Source organism: Cygnus olor, chromosome 1, assembly GCF_009769625.2.
Source record: "Cygnus olor isolate bCygOlo1 chromosome 1, bCygOlo1.pri.v2, whole genome shotgun sequence".
Lineage (NCBI taxonomy): Eukaryota > Metazoa > Chordata > Aves > Anseriformes > Anatidae > Cygnus > Cygnus olor.
Window position 1 is genome coordinate 140,111,369 of NC_049169.1, and position 21,797 is coordinate 140,133,165.

Genomic DNA, 21,797 nt, shown 5'->3' on the forward strand with positions numbered 1-21,797 from the left:
CAGAATCAAGACCAGTAGGAGCCTGAGGTGGAAAAGCTTATTAAAAACACTTATGATGGAAAAGTGTTTATTTCATGATTATTCTAAATTTTGACATTCAGAACTTAATTGACTTTAGATCATTTGGGATTTTTCCCAAAATCAGGCCATGGAAAAAACAACGGTAACTGTGCTACTTAGAAGTAATATTTTGACATCTATATCCTATGATTCTACAAAGCCTTCATCCACTCAGTTTCCTATCAAGCGTAAGGCATATATTCATTCATACATTGTAGTGAGGGGTACATAACGGCTTTAAGCTAGAAGAGGGTAGGTTTAGATGAAGTATTTGGAAGAAATTCTTCACTGTGAGGGTGGTGAGGCCCTGGCACAGGCTGCCCAGAGAAGCTGTGGATGCCCCATCCGTGGAGGTGTTCAAGGCCAGGCTGGATGGGGCTTTGGGCAGCCTGGTCTGGTGGGAGGTGCCCCAATCTTAATTTCTGATTAGTGCATTAACATTGGAGGAGCTTTCTTTCAAGACAGTGTTGAGTAATTTTGAGAGGATTCTTAGTTTTGGAAGGAAGATATCTTTTTATCCACCATCCAAACCTTGTAAGGCTGGTTCTAACCAACGCAGAACTATTTAAAGAACTGTTTAATAAATGGCAGTCACATTCTTATAAAGACACGCTCCAAAATACATTTGCTTTTGCAAGTTGAGGATTTCAAACACTCGTGAAATAATTGTAGAGATAAAGAAGATCTACTGAAAAGGGCTGACTGTAAGTCATGATCACTGATGCAAGCGTAAGCCAGCAAGATCCATAAAGACAGGTAGTGTAAAATATTGTATCGATTACTGAAGTCCAAAATAGCATTAATTCTCTGTTAATTTCTCTTGGGAAAAATTTCTCTTCATCAGAGGGCTTCTGAAATAGAACACAGCACATTCTTTGTTGATTGTGTCAAGATTGAATGGAGACACCAAGATGAACAAAGAGAAAGAAGACAGAGCACTTAAACTGTACCAAGTCTTCAGCACGATCTGAGAAAGAAATTCTGTCCCTGACACAAGAATAGTCATTTATAGCTTCAGAACCATTCATTTTGCCTGAGAACCAGCGAACTATCCCCAGCCCAGTTAATTACTGCACAGCACTGGTTCACTGAGGAAATCACACGTAAGGATGAACACTGGTGCTAAACTGCAGGTTCCTCGAGTCCTACCCAGGCGCAGCAGGATCCCGCAATTGTGTGAGCCAAACCCCTAACTATGGATGGACTCTTAAAATAGGGCTCTTAAAACAGCATAACAGGTGTGGTTAAGGTGGAAAAGGAAACTGACACAATAAAATTAAAATTAAAGGAAGACAAGTAAAAGCTATCTTCACAGTATGCTTTCCTTTTACAGTAAGTCTAAAAAGGGAGAAGGTGCAAGCAGTACCTGTTATGCACTGTGCCTAAATAGCCTGCTTCTTTAAAAAATAAAAAATAAAAAGGAAGCAGTATAACAAGCTGAAACCCATACTGGTCAAACACTTTCAAAAGGACCTGACATCACCAGCTGTCACTTAAATGTGCTTAATATTTATTTTTATAGTCTATAATTTAGATAGCAGCTAATCAGCACAAGCCGTTTTTTGTTGTGGTTGCGCATTTCGTCTACCCACTCTTTACCCCCTGCTCCTTCTTCCCCAAAGTCCTTGATTGAAGGTTCAAAAAATATCATAGAGACCCGCCTGAGCCTTTTTACAAATACTAGCAAACGTTGCATTAAATTGGTAGCAATTGTAGCTTTCTTTTTTTTTTTAAGAATGTGAGAAGGAAATAATTATTTTTTAACCCACATAAAAAACTCTCCACACAGGAAAGTAGCATATTGTTGGTATCTTACTTGTGATCTCTTGGTTCGTTTGGTTTGTTTTTAAGAGAAGCCTTTTCAGCTTTATTACTCTGATGATCCTTATCACTATGGGCTAAAAACTTGTGATGTAGGTACTACAAAGAGCAAATATCTAGTTTGTAAAGTTATTTTTTTATTGAAAAATCTCCCATTAAGAAAAAAAATGAAAAGTAGGAACTGCAGAAGTTGCATTAAAGAAAAATCTATTGATTCCTCCTACCTGCTAACCAGAAATAAATGATTATTTAAGAATATAAATCAAAAAGTAGTATTTAACATTCTGTAATGCTTCTGATCTCTTTAATAGGTAAAAAGTTACTTCAGTCCATGCATACCCATTATATGCAATGTGGAGTTTGAACAGACTACATTAACAAGAATGTCCAGGAGAGTCAGAAAATGTATTGAATTCTCCACTTCCTCAGAAACAAGGCAGGAAGGAGGGGAGTCGGAGCACGTAAGCTGAGCAGGAGCTAATTTGCTGACTTAGGTGCCAGAAATCACCTTCTGAAAGCACTGGCTTCCCTTCAAAACTGCAGAGGGGCTGAAGTTTGCTCGTGCTAATATGCCCCAACCAGGCCCAGCAAAGAACAAAGCAGTCCACAGGCCACTGCAGCATTTCTGTATGTCTTCTAAGTGCTAAAGTTAAATAGGCAGACTATCCAGTAAAAGCAGAGCTCAAAATAGAATATAGATGGGAAGGATTTGGCTGTGAGGTATGAGATGGATGTTTTTAGAAGATGACAGATAGAGGAAATGTCAGAGCTGGTGAATCAAGACTCTCACCAAGGCAAAGAAGATCGATGTTAGCATCAAGAGGAAAGAGTAGGCAAAATGAGTTCCAGTTAATATATCAACCTGCGTGCAGTTCCCAGCGCATGGCCCTGAAAGGAGAGAAGCTAATGGCACTGCAGTGGCTTGCTAATGGCTGTGCTAAGGAGCCAGGGAAGCAGAGGGCAAACTAGTTTAGAGAATGGGAAATGGAGAACGGATGGCAAGTCAAACCACACATTTAATAGTATGATGGAGAAAGATCCGGAGTGGATTCAGGAAAGGAGTAGTTGGTATAGAGACAGACACACATTTGTAAGCTGCCCGACTGACAGGCTGCTCAGAAGGCAAGACAAGAAAATGAGATGCTTAGGAAAGCTCTCTAACAGTAAAGGGAGAGAGAGGAGGCAAAGGGACTTGGGCAGAAGTCATCAGGAAAGCATTGTAAAGCGTTATTTGGCAAGAAAAACTGTTTGTCAGGTCTCTGGAAAAAAACTTCTTTTTAAGCTCTGTTTCCTGTACCTTCAGTTTAGACTAAAAGAAAGTTTTAACGCTGTTAAGACTTCGCCTGCTGAACTGCACTCCTTCACGGTGATAGGGCCTCTCCACTGAGGCAGGTGACCAAAGAGCCATGCAGACCTCTGCAGGCATCAGTCTGGGAAAAGGCTCAAATCATCCCTTGGCCAATGGCACTTTAAGATGCGAACCTTTCACTTCTCAAAATTTTCAGTCTGACTGGCAGGAACCTGGTGAGAAACTAAGCCTTAAAACTGTGGTGCACACAAGATGCTTCAAGATTCATTCAATTCAAAATCAAGCCTTCCTTGTTCAGTGGACTAACCACTTCTCATTGTGCAAAAAATTCTTCCATCCAGTCAATAGCTACATGGTGTGAAGGGATGTTTTGCTGTACAGGCTATAGGCCTGGAAAGGAACTGGGGCAGGCTTGGCCTCTACTACTGCAGAGCCCACACATCCGCAGAGAAAGGAAAAAACAGTACTGTGATGCTTAAGCCTCCTACGATACTCTTACCAACACCCTGAAATTTATATCACAGCTGCTTGAAGCAGTTGCCTTTTATTGTCCTCTTGAAGTCCACGCACTGCTTTTTATACTCTAAAGGAGTAAATTGTGCAGGGCAAAACCCAGATTTAAGATGTGCCCGGCAATCTGGGTGGAACACAGGTTATTTCAAGAAGGGCTGCTCTCCAGCCACAGTCCTCTTCCTGATTTATTTTTGTTCTCCTCCCTGTCAACTGAGCACTAGCAGAAGGAGCTCCTAAGTACAGGGCCTTCTTGAGGAGATGGATGACAAATACTTGAAGAAGAGATAACTAACAGGACTGCTTTTTTGGATCTTGGAACTTTTGGGGGTTGCTCATCTCCCTTTTTCCTCAGAAATCTCTTCCTCTTCAGTCTTCTCACAGTGCACAGAGCAGTGAAGGAAGGTGAGAAAAGACAGATGGAGAGAGAGACAGACACATAATCAGTATTACGGTACTCCAGCCTCAGCCAGGGGCTGCCTGGTTTCCAAAAACTAAAGGCAGTAGCAGCTGATGTGCAAGACAAACCTAGCATAGACACGACATTGTGGAGAATAAAGCATTGGTCAGAAGGAAAAATTGTTTTCAGCTCACGTAGCACTCAACATACACCAATTTGTGCACCAAAGCAGGCCAGCCCTAGTTTTTCAAAATAGCCTAAAATTAATCCTAGCAGAACATAGCATCCTTAGTACTCAATTTGGGAGAGCACTGAGAGCAGCTGGTGCAGAGCAGGATGTCTCCAAGCTAATCTCTACGATGTTATCAAGTCCCACAGTGTTCCTATCATCATCTGCAAGCACAAAAATGAGAAAAATAAGGAAAAGACTGAAGGCAAAGAAAAAGGACTAACAATCTCTCAAGCCTGAGAGCCAACCACCTTAATAATAACAAGAAAAAAAGAAGAAAAAGACAGTAACATTTTTCAAGTAGGTAAACTGATACGTCTTATTTTAGACATCAACTAAACAGTCAAACATCCAAACAGCAGTCAGTGTTCTGGAAAATTTTTATCATGTTGCCAGTTTGAAAAAAAAAACAACAAAAAAAAACCTCAACCAACAAACAAAATATAATCTATTTTTGCAGCATACAGACTGACACATGGGTACTAAAGAAGGGTGAGACTTGTACATTCGGGGCTGATTAAGGGTAATGTCCCACTAATGCACCACAATCAAGCATTTAACTTTCCTTGCCGGTAAAAACACAAAATAAGATCAAGCAGCTAGTCTGTTAGCCAGTTTGTTCTGTTTTGCTAAGCCTATCTGCTTTGTCACCCTTCAAATAATTAAAAGACACCTGACAAAAAAATGCACGGAGCTGACGGCCTACCTGAAATCTAGGCCTACAGGCAGCGGTAATTCTTAAAGTAAAGGCAGAAGTGTTTTCTCCTGGCAACTTTTAAGCAATGTTAACTTTGTGCCAAAGCCTTCCTTCATGAGCAGGGAGGAGGCCCAGGCAACCTGCAGCCACAGCATTTCGGCCACAGGCCCAGAAGAAGCAGCTAGCCCAGTGAAAAGCCGCAACCTCCTGTCTCTTGTGAGTCCCTCCGGCAAGGCCAGTGATGTCTGAAACAAGCAGCTCTTCACATAAAAATGCTCATGATAATTGAAACAAGCGTATAAAGATTCACTCCTGCAGTATGCCAGACTAGATCCTAACTGCAGAAATAGGTTCCTGCCACCTTTTTTTTTTTCCAGCAACCAAATAAAAGTAAAGCTCAGTTCAGTGCAGTAACATTGTAGTATTAACATGTGTGCAGGGCAGAATTAATTGAAGCTTATTTCCCCTAGAATATGATCTCTCTTAAAGAAGGACATCGAGGCCTTGGAGCATGTCCAGAGAAGGGCTACAAAGCTGGTGAAGGGCCTGGAGCACAAGTCCTGTGAGGAGCGGCTGAGGGAACAGGGCTTGTTTAGTCTGGAGAAGAGGAGGCTCAGGGGAGACCTCATTGCTCTCTACAACTACCTGAAAGGAAGGTGTGGGGAGCTGGGGGTCGGCCTCTTCTCACAGATGACTGGTGATAGGACTAGAGGGAATGGCCTCAAGTTGTGCCGGGGGAGGTTCAGGTTGGAGATGAGGAGACATTTCTTCTCAGAAAGAGCAGTCAGGCACTGGGACGGGTTGCCCAGGGAGGTGGTGGAGTCACCATCCCTGGGGGTGTTCAAGGAAAGGTTGGACCTGGTGCTTAGGGACATGGTATAGTGGTGACATTGGTGGTAGGGGGATGGTTGGACCAGGTGATCTTGGAGGGCTTTTCCAACCTTAATGACTCTGTGATTGATATGATTAAGGGACTGATGAAGAATAGCTAATACAATCCAGATATTACGCCGTAAGAACTGTACTTTGGACCAGAACGTTGGCGTTCAGGGTGCTGGGGTGGAGGAAGGAGTTCAAGGAATATTTCCTAGAATCAAAATAGCATAACACAATCTTAGACACAGGAAAAGCACAGACGCAACAGACAGGAATGCCAACCGTGGACTCAGAAGACCTGCTTGCTATGATCAGACATTTTACATTTATGGCTACAAAGATAAAAGCTAAGGATCAAAGTACTGAAGTTTAATGAGTTATAACACATCAGCTGAACCACAGCAAATAGCAAACCAAGGTCACTTAGCTTAAATACTCTCTGCTGTAAACTATATATATATATATACAAACACAGATAAATAAACTTCTTTACAGCTGCAGCAAGCTAAGAATACACCTGCATAAGATTACTAGTTAAACATCAGTGACAGGGTAAGAGGTCAGATTCTCAGCTCACTGACCTGAATAGACAAAATCATCCCAAATACATCTCTTACAAGCTAGACTGTTCACAGATTGAGACCTGCTGAAGCCACGGCGCAAGAACACCTTCTGACCTCTCAGACCATCCCTGGGGGAGACGGCTGCATGGTGAATATGAATATGACAGTCACATGCAAAAAAGTAAGGCAGGAGACAGGTGAGTCAAAGGTAAGAAACAGGATTACTACTCAGAGGTTTTCCAATGAAAAAGGTGACTATCTACCTCTGCTACTATCACTAGGACTAGAGAGGTTTAAAGTTGACGGCTACTTAAATAAGAGAGAGGTTTTCCCAATTCATGGTTTTCCACACAAATCAGCAACTCCTTGAAGTTCTCAAGTGGTTACATTAAGTAAGCATTTGAAGACAAATTTCCTATTCTAGAAATAAGTAGATACTGTAGTAAGTATCAGTGCAAGTACCATCCTAATTATTAACATTATGTTAGGCAGCCTATGCAGGTCAGAAGTATTAGCAACGTAGTTTTATCTTGGATCTCTGCAATGAATTTTGTTTCTCCTTCTCCATAACCCTGTAAAAAGAGAGCTGTCTCCCTTCGTAAGGACTGTGCTTTACTCTCAGAAGGACAACAGCAATGTGAGACTTCCCCCTAAAAAAACACAGGCATCTCCTACGCGTTGTTAGATCGCTGGGTGCTGCCAACTTAATTATTCCTGCCCTCTGACTCCACCGCCACAAAGCCAGCTCCCTTTCTCCCTCCAGTGACTCTTTTCAATTTCACTGAAAAATGCTTAAGGACAAAGTGGTTTTCCCTATGGCTGCATAATTTCTTTAACAGAAGGTATCTAAAACACTGACTCCACTCAGATATCTCCTTATTCCACAAGTAACTTCGCTGATGTCAGTGAAACTTACCTCAGCACAGGAAAAGCACCAACACATGACATTAAGTTGTTTTCAATATGTAGGCTTGGGTGCAACACAGGAAGAATTCAGTTTCCCAAGGTGAGAGTTTTGTGCCTGGGGTTCTCTGAGCACAGCACCAGACAAGGAAGAGAAACCCAATACACATTGTCAATCCCAAGTGTCTCAAGACTTGTGCAAATTTGTACCCTTCAGAAAATAGACAGGAAGCACTGATCAACAGATATACATAGCTCTGAAGTACTTCACTTTGTATATGGCTGAAATATTCCATTTATCAATGAATAAAAAGAATGCAAGAGAATCTGTGGGGACACAAGGCACACAATAAAGCAGAGACTAGCAGACCTAACACATCTGTGATCCACATTTCTGGTGTTTCTTTTGACAGGCTTTGTGACCATAAAAATGAAAAAGTGACCACAAAACCTGAGAACCTCTACTGTAAAACGTAAACTACTTAAGAAATCCTTTATGGCAACTATTTCCTTGTTTCCTTTGCTTAATACAGCAAAAGTACTTTAAATAACTGAGTGGCAGGAATTAAAAACATTAAGGAAAAACTCTACAGAGACCTCAGGTTCCTCTGGCTACAGATAGCTATCCCCAGCTGAAATCCATCGGTGCTTTAGGCCTCAGCTGGCTTGTGCACATTATTCCCACAACCCTTTGCCAAGAAGAACTCACAGACACAGATATGTTGTGTAATTTCTCACCTCTTTATTACAAGACTTTCTAACATGGCTCCTTGCAGAAGCCTAAGCAAGTTGGTTCAAGCCAGATTGGTGCTGGTTACACCTGTAAAACCTGCAAAAAAACCATTCTGAGTCAGTCCCTCACTCCCACCCAGCCTCCACCAGCAGGCTCACACCACTCAGGGTGCAAGCAACTGGGTTAGAGCCCAGACAAAAAGGAGCATGCAGGCATCCTCCTCAAAAACAGCAATGATGATGCGAACAAGCATATCCTGTTTTAGCTGGTTTCCAACAGTTACCTAAAAACCTCTTAACTTTGCTTAAACTATGCTTAACGACCAGTTTTGTATTTTCTTTTACATTTAATCATTTCTGGGGTCCAAAGGTCTGTGGGTAGAAAGGAGACAGTGAAGCTAAAGCAGGGGGTTTCTATTCCCCAAAGAAGCTACGTGCAGACACCTCAACTCTCACCTGGCAAGACTTTGTTGACGAACCAGAATATGATGCCATTTTTGTTTAAAAGAAGTCATGTTTTTTTTTTCCATCTAAAACCAAAAAGCTACAAATTCTAGCAGTATTTTTCCCCATATACTGCTTGTTATCTTGCCTCATGTTTGCTCGTCCTATTTCAAACTTCTTGAGGACTTACACTCCAGGAGGAAAGAACAGCTCGGTAAAAAATTATTTTAGTGGCCCACCAGAAGAATTTTTTTCTTTTATGTATATCATAAGAGAGAAATGCATATGCCTTTATAATCCTGAACAACTTGTTCCCTATCTGTTGACATGATTAGTTACAAATTATTTCCTTCCTCCTTGGTCTGCTCTGGTTTGAGGTTCTACCTTTGCAGGAACAGCTATTACACAATAAAATAGCTCAGATGAAGAATTCAGGTAAAATATAAATCCTGCAATACAACACCTCACTGCACTTAAAATAAACAGCAAAACGTGTATAAGCAAGTAATACGATTTTGCAACATTTACAGCTGCAGAGGTGCAAACTCATGCTAGTGGGTAAGGTATTTGCTAGATGTTTTCACCAGATTGCCTGGTTTTAGAGGCCGAGATGCAAGGCTACAGGACTGTGACTTAACAGCGCGAGAAGGTGGCCTCTTCCTGCACACCAGATGACACGTCTCCACCTAGAAGTACAGCAAGTGTTGATTGTGAGACTTTCAGGTTTAATTGCCTGTGACAACCACAGGCAGCACAAACCAGGGTCGGAAGGTAATGAACTTGCAACAAACTTATAACAATTGCTACAAAGCCAAAATTATGAGGCTGTTGTAAATAACACTACTTCCTGCATTGCTTGCATTTTCTCCTGCTGCAAACACGTAGAGATTTTTAATTCCCATCTCTAACTGAAATAAAAGTTTGATCTAGCACCCACTGATGTCAGAGGAAGAGACAAACAGACCACAAAGAGAGGAAAATAGCCAGGTTGTACAAGGTCTGTTGTGACCAATTTAGTGCCTAGAATTAGCAGTCTGTAACCACACCAGCAAGAGCCAAGAACAAAGACTACCGAGCTTGAGAGTTGGCAGATATCACGAGCAAAGATGGGGCTGGGTTTTGTGTAGTCTTCATTCTCTTGGGTTTCGCAGTCAGCATTAACTCTATGCACTCGGTGTGACCTATTTATGCTCCTGAAACAAAACAGAACTTGAAATTCTTCTTTAAAAAGGAATTGCTTAGAAAAATATTGGAGAAAAAAATATTAGCCTGTCTTCTTTTACCTGCAACTTCTGGTCTGTTGTCCCTACTTAGCCAAATATGCGATCTGTACAGCCACAAAGCCAGATCTAGGAGTTTGTACATCCATGTAAGTTACCTACATGCACAAGTTCACAGGTTTATACGTGTGTGTCCCCCAGAGATGTGTATACAAACAACTACTCCTGAACAAAATCCCATCTACAGTTGTCTCACTTATTTGCCCTCTCTGTGGCCATCACCAAAGAATAGTAAGTGCGTGTGCCCAGAACTTTTCTTAAGCAAATCTGTCATTATTATGTCCAGTTCAAAGAGGAAAGCAGCCAACGGGTCAAAAGAAAAAACTATTTTGAATGGCTTCCTCATTATTTTTGGAGACCTCCACACAGTAAAAGACACAGCTACTAACTGTTTTCTATTTCACTGAAATTAAAAGCCACTTTCAAGGGTAGCAACAATTTTGTCCAGCAAATAAATTATCATAATAATTTACTGTCCTGAGCTATCTCCCTTTTGATACTTTGTTTTCTTTGAGCAATAAGGAAGTCTTCATTTTAATTTCTCACACATTAACACACTTCTTTGTATTAAAGTTTACATTCACATTGCAAGGGAAAACCAAACCCTTTTTCCAAAGGAAGGTCAATACTGATCATACCATAACAACCAGCAAGTGCCATATACCTCGTATCCCTGTGCAAACCCAAAATTACGTTAAAAACTTCCCTCTCAAATTCAGGACCCCAGCCTCATTCAACTGCCCAAAAAGAGACATATGATTAAAATCACCCGGCGTAACAACTCAAGAAACCCACAGCCCACGGGCAGCACAAGCTCAGGTGAGGCCCAGGACCAAGCAAAGAGCTGAATGCTTGGCCTGGCAGCGCGGCGCTGGCTTGACAATGCCAACGAGGCTCCTTTTGTGCCGCTGGAGGTCCCTCCTTGGTTCTGCCCACTGTCAGCGATTGCCTGGGACAAAACCAGAGGCAGGGAAGGAGAGGAAAGTCGCAGATTCTGATGCAGGCGGGGACTTGTATCAATAAACCAACCGAAACACCCCGGGCCGTAAAGAACCACTGCAATGTTCGTGCTTACGCTTTTCCTCGGGACGTTCACAAAGGACTAAAACTCCCACCAGGGAACAGACGCGTGGAGCCTTGTATGTCACTCTGCTAAGAGCCGTGTCACATTTTTCCCCCCATCATGCAAGCAGCCAAAAATAGACATGGGAATCCAAAAATACCAAATGCGCTTTGTGGGATTTGGTTTCTTCACTTAAAAAGGGAGGGAGGACAAAAGGAAGAAAATAACAATAATGCAGTACATTTAAATACATTTAGAATTATCTGGGGGGTGAGGAGGAAGATTGATCCGAACAAATTTAGCATCTGAAGTCCAGAACTTTACAGCATATAAAAATAAACACACACACAAAAACTACAAAACTGTCCCAAAGCCAGAGCACAGAATGCATGTTTGCTTTATGTAGACACCATCATTACATTCAACAGACATTGACATCTATTAATTAGACATGAAAATATATTTATTCCCCTCTTCTATTTAATCTACTGTTACCTGGAAGAAAACGAGTAATTTGACTATCTTACAGATGAATTTGCCTGTGGTTGGTCTGAACTGCTTCTCTTTTCCTTCACCAAGAAAACATCTCAAGCTCAAATATATGTTGCTAAAATGTAAATTTTTAATAAACAGAAACTTACTGTTTTTCTTGAATATTTTGTTCCTTCACTAACTTTAAAGTCAAAGAAAATCTGAAACCACAGGCACTGAACAACAAATATTAAAGAAATTTCTAAAAATATCTGCAAAAATTGTAACCTAAATCATGATCCAAAATCTGGAGCATACACTTGTGAAAGAACTTGGAAGGTGTATGGTATCACAGTTACAGACATTGAAACTCTGGCATATAAATGTAAAATTCTGTATCTAACAACAGGACTGTTAGTGACCAGACGAGTGAAACGTTGAACAAAATCCTAGAAAATGCATGTCTGCACATATAAAAGTGATCACTATTCCAAGTATCCTGACAAAATTCAAGGACAAAAATAAGCAACACACCTTTGCCACTTAAATTGGCACAAAATAAAACTTGTTATATCCTTTCTCCTATAACTTAAGCACAAGTCCAGAAAAACATACAGCATTTTTCTCATGCAAATGTTTTCAAGTAGGATTAAAAACACCACAACATTTCTCTTTCCTGTTTCTTATTTAAGTGGTGAGCAGAAATAGATTGCTTTAAAAGTAGAAGCATTCAATCCAAGTAGAAGACAAGTGCTTCATGTTCTTCAAACAGAGCTCTTAGTCTGGATAATGGAAAAAGTTTAATCACTTTGCTCAGTTAAACTTGTACATTTAAGAAATATTTCTGGACAGGAGCTTAGAAAATGGTCTTTTTAGTGTTTGTATGAAACCAAGGTGATCCAAACAAAGAGGCCTTTTTTCTCTGTAGGTGTCTTTTTTCGCTAAAAACAGGCCTTCCAGTTCGAGACCTGCAGTGTGAAGGAAAATATGCTCCTGTTGCTCAAACTTTATACACGATTTGTTTAAGTCTTAATTCCTCAGAGCTGTCAAAACACAACCTTTCAGAAACTTAAAGCAAAAAAAAAAAAAAAAAAAAAGAGAGAGAACATTCACCAACACCTTAGGGCTCACAAGGGGAAACCTGGCCTGCATCAGAGCTGGCACGAAAGCCTTCTTCTGCAACGGGCAATTCTCACCAGGCTGGAACCACCACCAACAGAAAGCCCCCCCCGTGTCCCCCAGGATACTCATTATGGAGATACTGGTGCAAGCTTGAATGCCCTTGCGGATGACAATTTTTATTTTTGTTTAGTATCAAACGTTTCTAACGCGGAGACAGGAGTCACCCTTTGCCCCACAGCCCTAGCCCCACAGCTCTCAAGGTGCTGCTGAGACAGCAGAAAAGTGGCACCTGTATCCAGTCCTGACTTACAAAATCTTATCAGCAGAGAGCATGGGATTCTAGACCCTAGCTACAAAAAGGACTGGGTTGAGAAAATTAGGTAGGAAGGTTCTTCTGGTACATGCCCAAGAAACCCAACATGGCTTTGCCTCAATGTCCTGGTTTCAGGTAGGACAGAGTTAATTTTCCTCCTAGTAGCTGGCAGGGTGCTATGTTTTGGATTAGAATGAGAAGAGCGCTGATAACATGCTGATGTTTTAATTGTTGTAGAGCAGTGCTTACACCTAGCCAAGGACTTTTCAGCTTCTCGTTCTGTCCTGCTAGCGAGCAGGCTAGGGATGCAGCAGGAGCTGGGAGGGGACAGACCCAGGACAGCTGACCCAAACTGGCCAAAGGGGTATTCCATACCATCTGACGTCATGCTGAACAATATATAGGGGTGGCTAGCCGGGGTGGAGGGGGGGCTGGCTGCTCGGGGATAGGCTGGGCATCGGTCAACGGGTGGTGAGCAATTGCATTGTGCATCACTTATTTCGTACACATTACTGTTATTAATACTATTATTATTATTATTATTGTTGTTATTCTTTTCCCTGTCTTAATAAACTGTCTTTATCTCAACTCACAGACTTCACTTTCCCGTTTCTCTCCCCCATCCTGGAGAGGGAGGGGGGAGGGTGAGCGAACGGCTGTGTGGTGTTTGGCTGCCAGCCGGGCTAAACCACAACACTCAACCATACCATGGCGGTCCCCTTCCGTCCTACGCCAGCCCCTTCGTGCCTGTAAGAAGTATCTCATAAAATCAGATCTCACTGCTAATGACTCACTGAAGCACCATTACTAATCCGGGATTTCTGCCATCATTTTTCAGTCAAGACTGATTAAAGAGATTTGGCAATACTGAAAACATAATTCAGCATCTCTGGCACTGTTTAGAAAACTGTGATCACAGCTTCGCGTGTATTAAGGCTGGTGGCCATCTGCAAAATTTCATGCTGAGACATCCAAAGCACATATATTCAGCCAGCCGTTTGAACTGGGGGTGAAAAAGAGGGGTGGAAAAAGCAGAAGGTAAGATCCAGCAGGGTATGATTAAGCAAACGCTCTGTTCTAGAGAGGCTAAAGCTCCGGCATTAAATGGGAACTTTGTGCAATGCCGTCCCAGGTGTTGCATACACATTTCGTAACGCCAAAATATCTTTATATTAACAAAATTAAAAAACAACTTGCTTGAAAAATACAGACAGCTGATTTTGATGCATCACACCTTAAAACAATAAATATATAAATGTGTTATCAAACTGCAATGATGCCCCCCCCCCCCCCCCCCCTTCTTCTTTCACTTCAGCTTCGCCCGAAATCAGTACTCCAACAACAGGAGCAAACCCACACTGCTTCAAGCACTTCTCTGGCAGCGGAAGCGGGGTATAAAGTTAATTAGGAGTTGTGGTGGCTTTACCCCACTGGCCATATTGAACGCTGTGGTATCAGCAAAGCGGCAGTGCAGACAGCAGCAGATTTTCTGTGACTCTTTAGCAGAGAACTTGTCTCCGCTTCCATCTGCGAGCCAACAACTAGTGCAATGAATATGGAAATTCAGCTAAAGCCTGGGGGTTGAGCTGCTGCCAGCAGCAGCACATTTCAGATTCAAGCAGATGGAAAAGAGAAACTCCAGCTCCAACAGGTAGGGACTGCTGCTGCTGTGTGGGGCTGGGCCTGCACTAGGAGGGCTTTTAACACAGCTGTTACCGAACCCTTTTCGGAGGAAAAGTAGGCCAGTCAGCCTGACAGTGCGAACAAATGGCAGTATCACATTTCTGAAAGCTTCCGATGTGTTGCAAATCCCTCTCGTCATCCACTGCTACCCAGTAAAAGTCCTGTTCTCCAGAGAGGAAACCACTCCCTTCCTACTCACCCTACAAACTCTGCTCATCGTGTGCATCATGTCAAGGGCTTCCACGCTGGCCGTCGCTGCCAGTGACGCTTCTCTTCTTGGGTCTAAACCCTTCCCTCGCTTCCACCTCTGCTAGCACAAAATACTGAATGGTGCAGGGGGACTGAGCATCCAGTACACGCACCGTCATATGCAGGCATCAGTACCAAAATATCACTTTCAAATTTGAATGTGACAGAAGAAGAGTTCTCTGGGAAAGGACTTTGAGTATCCAGAGCACAGTAAGCCAGGGTATCAAGTCAGGACTGGATATGGCAGGGTTTCTTTGTATAAATCTGGGGCAAGAGCAGGACAGGGGCCTGAAAGGCAACATGGAAGATGGCTTTAACTGGGCTGTCACAAGAAGAGATGGGCTATCATCCATACTGATATTCTGGTAATTATAAGCACGTGCTATATCCACACACAGGTGCAGTTTCTCTCTCAAATCTTCACCAAATGTTATTAAAGAAAATTCAAACAAATGCCCCAAAACATGTAAAAAGCAACAACAAAATGAAACTACTCAACCATTAAAAGGAAGCGTGTTGCTTTCCCTTTCTTCTCAACCTCCAGATAGGAAGTCCTCGAGCATGTCCCCACAACCTTATTCACAGCTCCCACTCTCAGCCCTGTGCAACATCATTCAGGAGAAAAACAAGTCTACGCCCAGATTCCTACCAACCACACGTACCACAACAGGAAAGCACAAATACCTCCTGCACCATTATATCAACTCAATCTTGTCTGCAAACAACCACCTCAGGCAAATACAGAACTCTATTACAAAGAATCTCCACTAAAAAAGAAAACCACCTGTAATCTTTTTTTCCCCCCTACACTTACCCACCTGCACAAAGCATTTCAAGGCTGTTAACCAAACCCTTCCTCGGGTTTGGTTAACACACCCCCTCACCTTGTAACAGAGTATGGCAGCTGTGCACAAGTAAATGGGACTGCAGGTGACAGGATGGGGACGGGGCTGGCTGCCACCGCACAGACTGGAAAGGCTCATGCTTTGGGAAGGTCAGGAAGCAGCTCTTTGGAGACCGGCGGCTGTTCCTCGGACAGGAACTGACCGAGGAGCAGCTCACCCATGGGATGTTAGCCCACTCTTTTGGTTCCGTAGGAAACAAAAAACCCTTTGCATCCAATACGCTGCAGTACTCAGAGCTAACAGAGAGGCTACGAGCCAGCGTTTCAGGAACCCATCAAAGTTCCACCCACAAGAGTTTGACCTTAAAAAAATACCCTACCAAAGTGCCTGGTCAGAAATAAAAAGCTTTTCCTTTGGACAGAGACAGAAGAAATTGCTGTGCATCTTGGAGCTGTCGGAAATGGGCAAGATGAGATCATGCCTGGGGATTACCATCGGCAGGTCAACTAGCAATGTCCTCGGTGTCAATGGCTTGCTGAAGATACAGTCACATAAACAACCAGAGGTTTATTTTTAAGTCATCTTTCTGCCTCTCTGGAAATTAACTAAATTTGCATACTTCTCTTCACCCACAGGCTAACCAAAAGGAAGTTTTTATATTAGTAATCATCATCTCTAAAAATCAGAGCATACCAACCAGAATATTTTAGGATAGCCCTGAGAAGTGAAATGCTATTTCTATACGCATTAACTGCAATTAATAGTTTCCTTTGATTTAGGTATTGACTGCAGATGTCAATGTGGTAACCTCATGTTTCGTTTTGGGGTTTTGTTTTTTCCCTGTTGTGTTTTACCAGGCTGATTCTGAAAGTACAACAAATTCTTATCACTTAAAATTGTTACGCTGCCCCTGCAACAGACCTTCCGACTCACACAATGCACTGAAGGTGGGCCCGTCAAGCGTCACTTCAAAATTTGGAATATTTACTGCACAGAAGGCTGCTTCTCCTTTCATTTTCCTTCTGAGAAATATAAGATAGAAGTTTTTATACTCCTGCACACTTTCACTTTCTGACTGCTAATTCTGTTATTTTGGTACTACCAAAGTTCCCTCAGAGCTCGCAGTTCCACTTCCTTGTTGATTTTTTTTTCCCCCTTTTTATCACGTTTGGTTTCTTGCAGTTCTGTAAGTTACACTGTCACGGTCTTTGATAATTCTAGAGGTTCTTTCACTATCCCCTTCCCATCAACTACATTACAAAAATAATGACAGATAAATGACATTTTTCCCTGTCTTACCCACAAATTATTATAAAGGTGTTTTGAAGTCTGTTTCCCTGGAAATTATACATATGGGCTTTCCTGTTCCTAATGCTGTCCAGCTTTCACAGACAGCCCGTGCCTCTCACCTTGTGCTCTGACAGTACTCTTTCTGTTCAGGCATATCTCTTTCCACCTGCATGGCTTCGTTGTTTCCAGAGGTCTCAGTTCTAGTCCATGCCTAATCTGTAAGCATAACTGCAGCATTCCAGAAAAGGGGGTCATCAAAAAAACAGAACAAAAGAAATCACATTTCCTTCTACTTACAGAGAATAGCGCTTCTGTTTTCTCTTTTGTTTCCCAAGCTCTTGACACTTTTTAGAAGAACTCAAAGCTCTCCTTCCAGAGCCACGCAGCATTACGCTTCCCAGAGACATATGCCTTCCTGGGCTCCCCAGTCTAGCTGGTAAACAATAAATCCAAAAAGGACAGAAGTACAGACGGATTTCTACTACCACTTGCCTCCTCCAACCCTTAGATGCTGCAGTTTAAGCCAGACCAAGTGTTTGTCAGCTCTAATTTACAAACCTCAGTACTAGGCCCCAGCTGTAAATCACCAGGGTACGCTGTGCTCTCAGGGCCCTGGTAGGCCTTTGTCATGACAGGAGGGTCACCACGCCGGCTATGGGAGCAGCCCAAAATTAAATGCTTTCCATGAAGCACCCAGCTCAAAACCTTCAGTTCAGAGACTGCCTAGCTCCTTTTATTGCTCTGCTGCAGAAATACCACAAACCGGACTGCTTTGCATTTTGCCGATTTTTCGCTTTCTAAAAGCCCCAGGTAAATGCCACACATACAAATACTGGTGTTGGCATCAAACTGGCATCCTGCACATAATCTTCCACTGCAAATCCCTGAAACAACGACCATGCACAATTACACAAGTCGAGACGTATTCAGAAGTCCAAATAAAGGTAGGTTTTGCCCATCCTCACGACCATTGTTAAAGGCCTCGCAGAAACCAGAAACACATGGACTTTGTAGAACCTCCAGCAATTATTCCATCAGGGATCCTTCAGGTTTTTCTGACTGTTTTGTCCGAGTCTCACAGTACTTGGCCTTTTCCTGAAAACCCCAGCTCCCTGAAGGACATGTTACACATAGGAAAGACAAGAGCCAAGACCTCTCAGCTTACTGGTTTCAGCACAGAGCTTGTAAGCACACCTTGCAGGTCAACTCATAGAGCTGGCAGGACACATTAGTTCCTCAGCACCATTCACAGGCACATAAAACTTAAAACAAGAGGTGAAAATGGAAGATCAATGTATAAGATGCCCACAGCTTGCTACTGTACTGAATATTGTTGAACAGGAGCCATCAAGACTGGGAGCCACCTAAAAGCTCCGAAGCTGGAAGACAAGTATGAAGTACATGACAAAGATTATTTCAAAAACCTCTCATAATTTTGAAGGCTTCGTGATTTCCAAATGCCCAAGGTTGATAATACTACTGCCACATACATTCTCTGAGACTCTTTCAACTGTTGCATGTAAAAGGCAGGCCTTACAACTCCTTCGACCAAGAAAGAATTATTCATGACCTTATTTTACCTGGGACATGACCACCATGGTCTGTCCTAAAAGAATCTATCACTGGATTCTCACAACTAGTTTCAAAGAACTGTTTCTCTTCCCCCTCCTGCCAACCTCACCCTTAAAGCTCACCAGGTGCTAGCCTCAAGTGCAAGTATCCAGAGTAAGAAATGGGAGGGGGGAAAGGTACACTTACAGCAAAATAAGTTTCCACACTCAGACTGAAAGCTCTCGGGAGCATCCTGGCAGGAGGAATACTCTATCACCATTTCTCTCTCCAGCTGAGACCTGTTAGACATGGTGTGGAAAGGAAGATTGTTACCTAATGCTTGCTCATCTAATGATAACTGCTGGGCTGAACTATCCTGCTCATATATACGCACCAGTGGATGAGACTGTGCTGCCCTGCCTTCTCCACACAACAGCAGATACCCCAGGAGCAAACACTCTGGGGATTTTAACACTCCAAAGCTAGGCAGGAGTTGTTCAAAGCTAGACCCGGGAATGCTACAGCAAGCTGACAATGCAATATCGCCCTGTTTTTCCAAGGGTAACAAGTAGCACGTCACTTTCTGAGTAGCAGCACCTTAACTCTGAGGTAAGGGGAAGCAGGGGGGAAAATGTCCCTGCAGAGCAACAGGACACAGAGGCAACAAAAGACAAGCATGAAAATAAACAACTTCTATTCCTACACTATGTTTTTAGCCCCTGGAGACATCTAAAGTTTTCACTACTCTTCCTGGAAAGGAAAATCTCACTATAAATAACACTGATCTACAACCATGCCTTGCAGTTCATTCCCCACTAATCATCTCCCCACATACCCGCTTTCCACTAGGACTGGAGGGTGTGTTTAGGGCAGCTCTCCGAGGCCCCCTGTGCCTCTCAGCTAGCCTAACTGCTGAGCTGCTCCTACACAGCAGGGCAGAAGCCTCCACTCCACCGCCATCGCTTCACCCAGGGCAGTGCTGTCCTGCGGAGAGGTGACAGCATTATGCTCCCACTGAAAAGCAGCACAGTCCACATACAAAAAGCCAACGCTGAGCCTTTGATAACTTCTAATGGCTTCATTTACATCCCACCAGCCCATTTTTAGCAGCATGCTTACTTAATCTAACAGATTTTAATACAATTGCTCATTTCACACACACCCAAGCCTGCAGGGTGCTGAAGTTCCCTGTTTCTGAAAACACCTGAACATATATATCTCTCTACCTACAGGTCTACCTACGCTTCACAACTGAACTGCTAAATATTTTATGTAGGCACGTTCATTCAATATATTCATTAGATATTTAACCTGAAATGTTCTCAAAGTTCAATAGAGCGCACACATCCAAAGTCTCATTGCAGATTCGAAGTTTTTGTGCAGATTTCTTGACGGACTATATTTTGCTGTATGATCTTTTTATAGGGTATATAATCTACGGGTCATAACAGATTGCCTGGTCGGGGCTAGAAAGCCTCTTGGGTACACAGGGTTGCAATCTGCCATTAATATATAAAGTACAGAACATTTCAGACACCATGACACAGAAATTGCAAACAAAGATAGAAAGCTTCGTGAGAACCTGATGCGGCGTTAACATGACTTGTTCCTTGTCCATCTCTTAACCCAAATCTAAGCCTCATGCTGGAAGCCTGTATCACAAATGCTGCTACCATAGCCACTAGCACTTCTATCAGAAATACAGTTCTTATCAATACTTCTTGGAAAGTGATAATTTTATTAAAACACAGATCTTGTCAAACTAACCGGAAAAAATAACTATTCTTGGGTAATCTGTTCTTGCCAAGAGAAACAGACTGGGGAAAGGATTCGGTCAGAGCACATGTAGCTTTCTCAAGTATTTCTTCAAGTTTTGTCAAGCAACATGGCAACGCCCACACATTTTGAGTTAGGGAGAGGGGAAGAACAAACTCTCAGCAAATCCAGTATCTTCTGTTCCTCCCCTATTGGTCATAATTTCTACCTGAGAGGCTTCTCCTACTCATTGCAAGGCGAAATTCCAGGCATCTAATTCTTTCTGAGCACTTGGTGCTGTTGCCAAAGACGGGTGACACCTGTACACCTACGCTTCCTATAATTAGTCATATTAACATGAACTGGTGGAAAGAATAATTGCTCTTGTAATGTTTAAAGAGGTGATATAAAATTTTTGTCAGCCAGATGGAACAGGCAGGATGAGGGCCAGGCTCTTGCCCAGGCTCAGGATGCGCTCATTCCCCTTCTTTGTGCCTGCCATGGGGTGCAGTGCTACCAGCAGGCATCGCCCAGCCCTGCTGGCACGACGGGCTCGTGGCTCCTTCTCCAGCTCTTTGCAGAAGGGACAGCTGTAAAGCGCTCCACAGGCAAGCATTATGAAACGCGGATCAGAAACATGTTGCGTGTATTTTTCTGTCGCAGTCTCTCCTCTTTCCCGCAGGGACCATCTACGCTCACACCCTCTCTGCTTTCTCCTTCACTTTTCCCGACTGTCTCCACGCTCCTTTCCCCACATGCTACTCCCTTTCACACCACTCAGTTATCTCCACCACAAAATCTGCTCTGCCCGCAGCAAACTGGAAGAACAGAGCCGCGTTTAGGGAATAGCAGCTCGCACACAACAGGCTCCTCTGTCAGCATGACAGAGCAGCAGGCCACAAACACGACTCAGGCCTTCATGGGAAATACAAGAACAGGGAAGAGGTCATATTCCCGTGAGTGGGCCAGGTCTACATGCAACAACTCGAGAATGTCAATGGCTTTCTCAATGTATTCTGCTGATTTCATACTGGGTCTTAACAACAGCTCATTGCTGTATGAACTTTCAGTGAGCACTCGCACACAAACTTCACACAAACCTGTCACAAACCTCAGCTGCACAGAAATCCTTTCTCATGTCAGCAGCACAGAAAATCTCCTTCACCTAAGATCAAGATCCTGAAGATCAGAGGGAAAATCATGTTACTCTCTCATATTTCATCAGTATGGCTTTAGCTAAGTTAGGACATACCCTGGCACTTCCATTTCCGTACTTATTGCTTATTTGGAAAAAATATCATAAATTCAACAAATTCACACTTGGTAGAAGTACAAACGACCAGGAACAGCCTTCTTCCTGAGTGAACGCGCTTTACTGCAGCTTTCAGATATTGTTTTCAAGAAGTGCAGATGTATTTCTGCAGAGCTGGCACCTCCCTTTCCTCTGTGAGAGAGAGAAGCGGCCAGCTCAGCAGCCTGGCAGAAGCAGAAGTGTGATATCTACCTGTGCTGGCTGATGTAACGCAATTAACCCCAGCTCCTGAAACAGGGAAAATACAGCAGCAACTGCCTGGTAAGCGACCGGGGAGTTTCCTTCTGCTATCTCTTGTGTGCCTCCCTTAACACGTGCC

The 21,797-nt window shown here is 42.9% G+C and overlaps 1 protein-coding gene across 17 annotated transcripts in view; it reads right to left on the minus strand.

The window, feature by feature from the left end:
- The window catches only part of INPP4A (inositol polyphosphate-4-phosphatase type I A), a 120,697-nt gene that overhangs the window by 96,159 nt on the left and 2,741 nt on the right, over positions 1-21,797 (minus strand). For 3 of the 17 annotated variants that reach the window (XM_040574144.1, XM_040552970.1, XM_040530472.1), the window contains exon 2: positions 18,619-18,710. The exons of 13 other annotated variants lie outside the window; for them this stretch is intronic. The gene's annotated coding sequence lies outside the window, so the exon portion shown is untranslated. Of the gene's footprint in view, positions 1-15,609; positions 15,764-18,618; positions 18,711-21,797 lie in introns of those variants that run through there. One more of the 17 variants, XM_040557471.1, reaches the window with a different exon arrangement.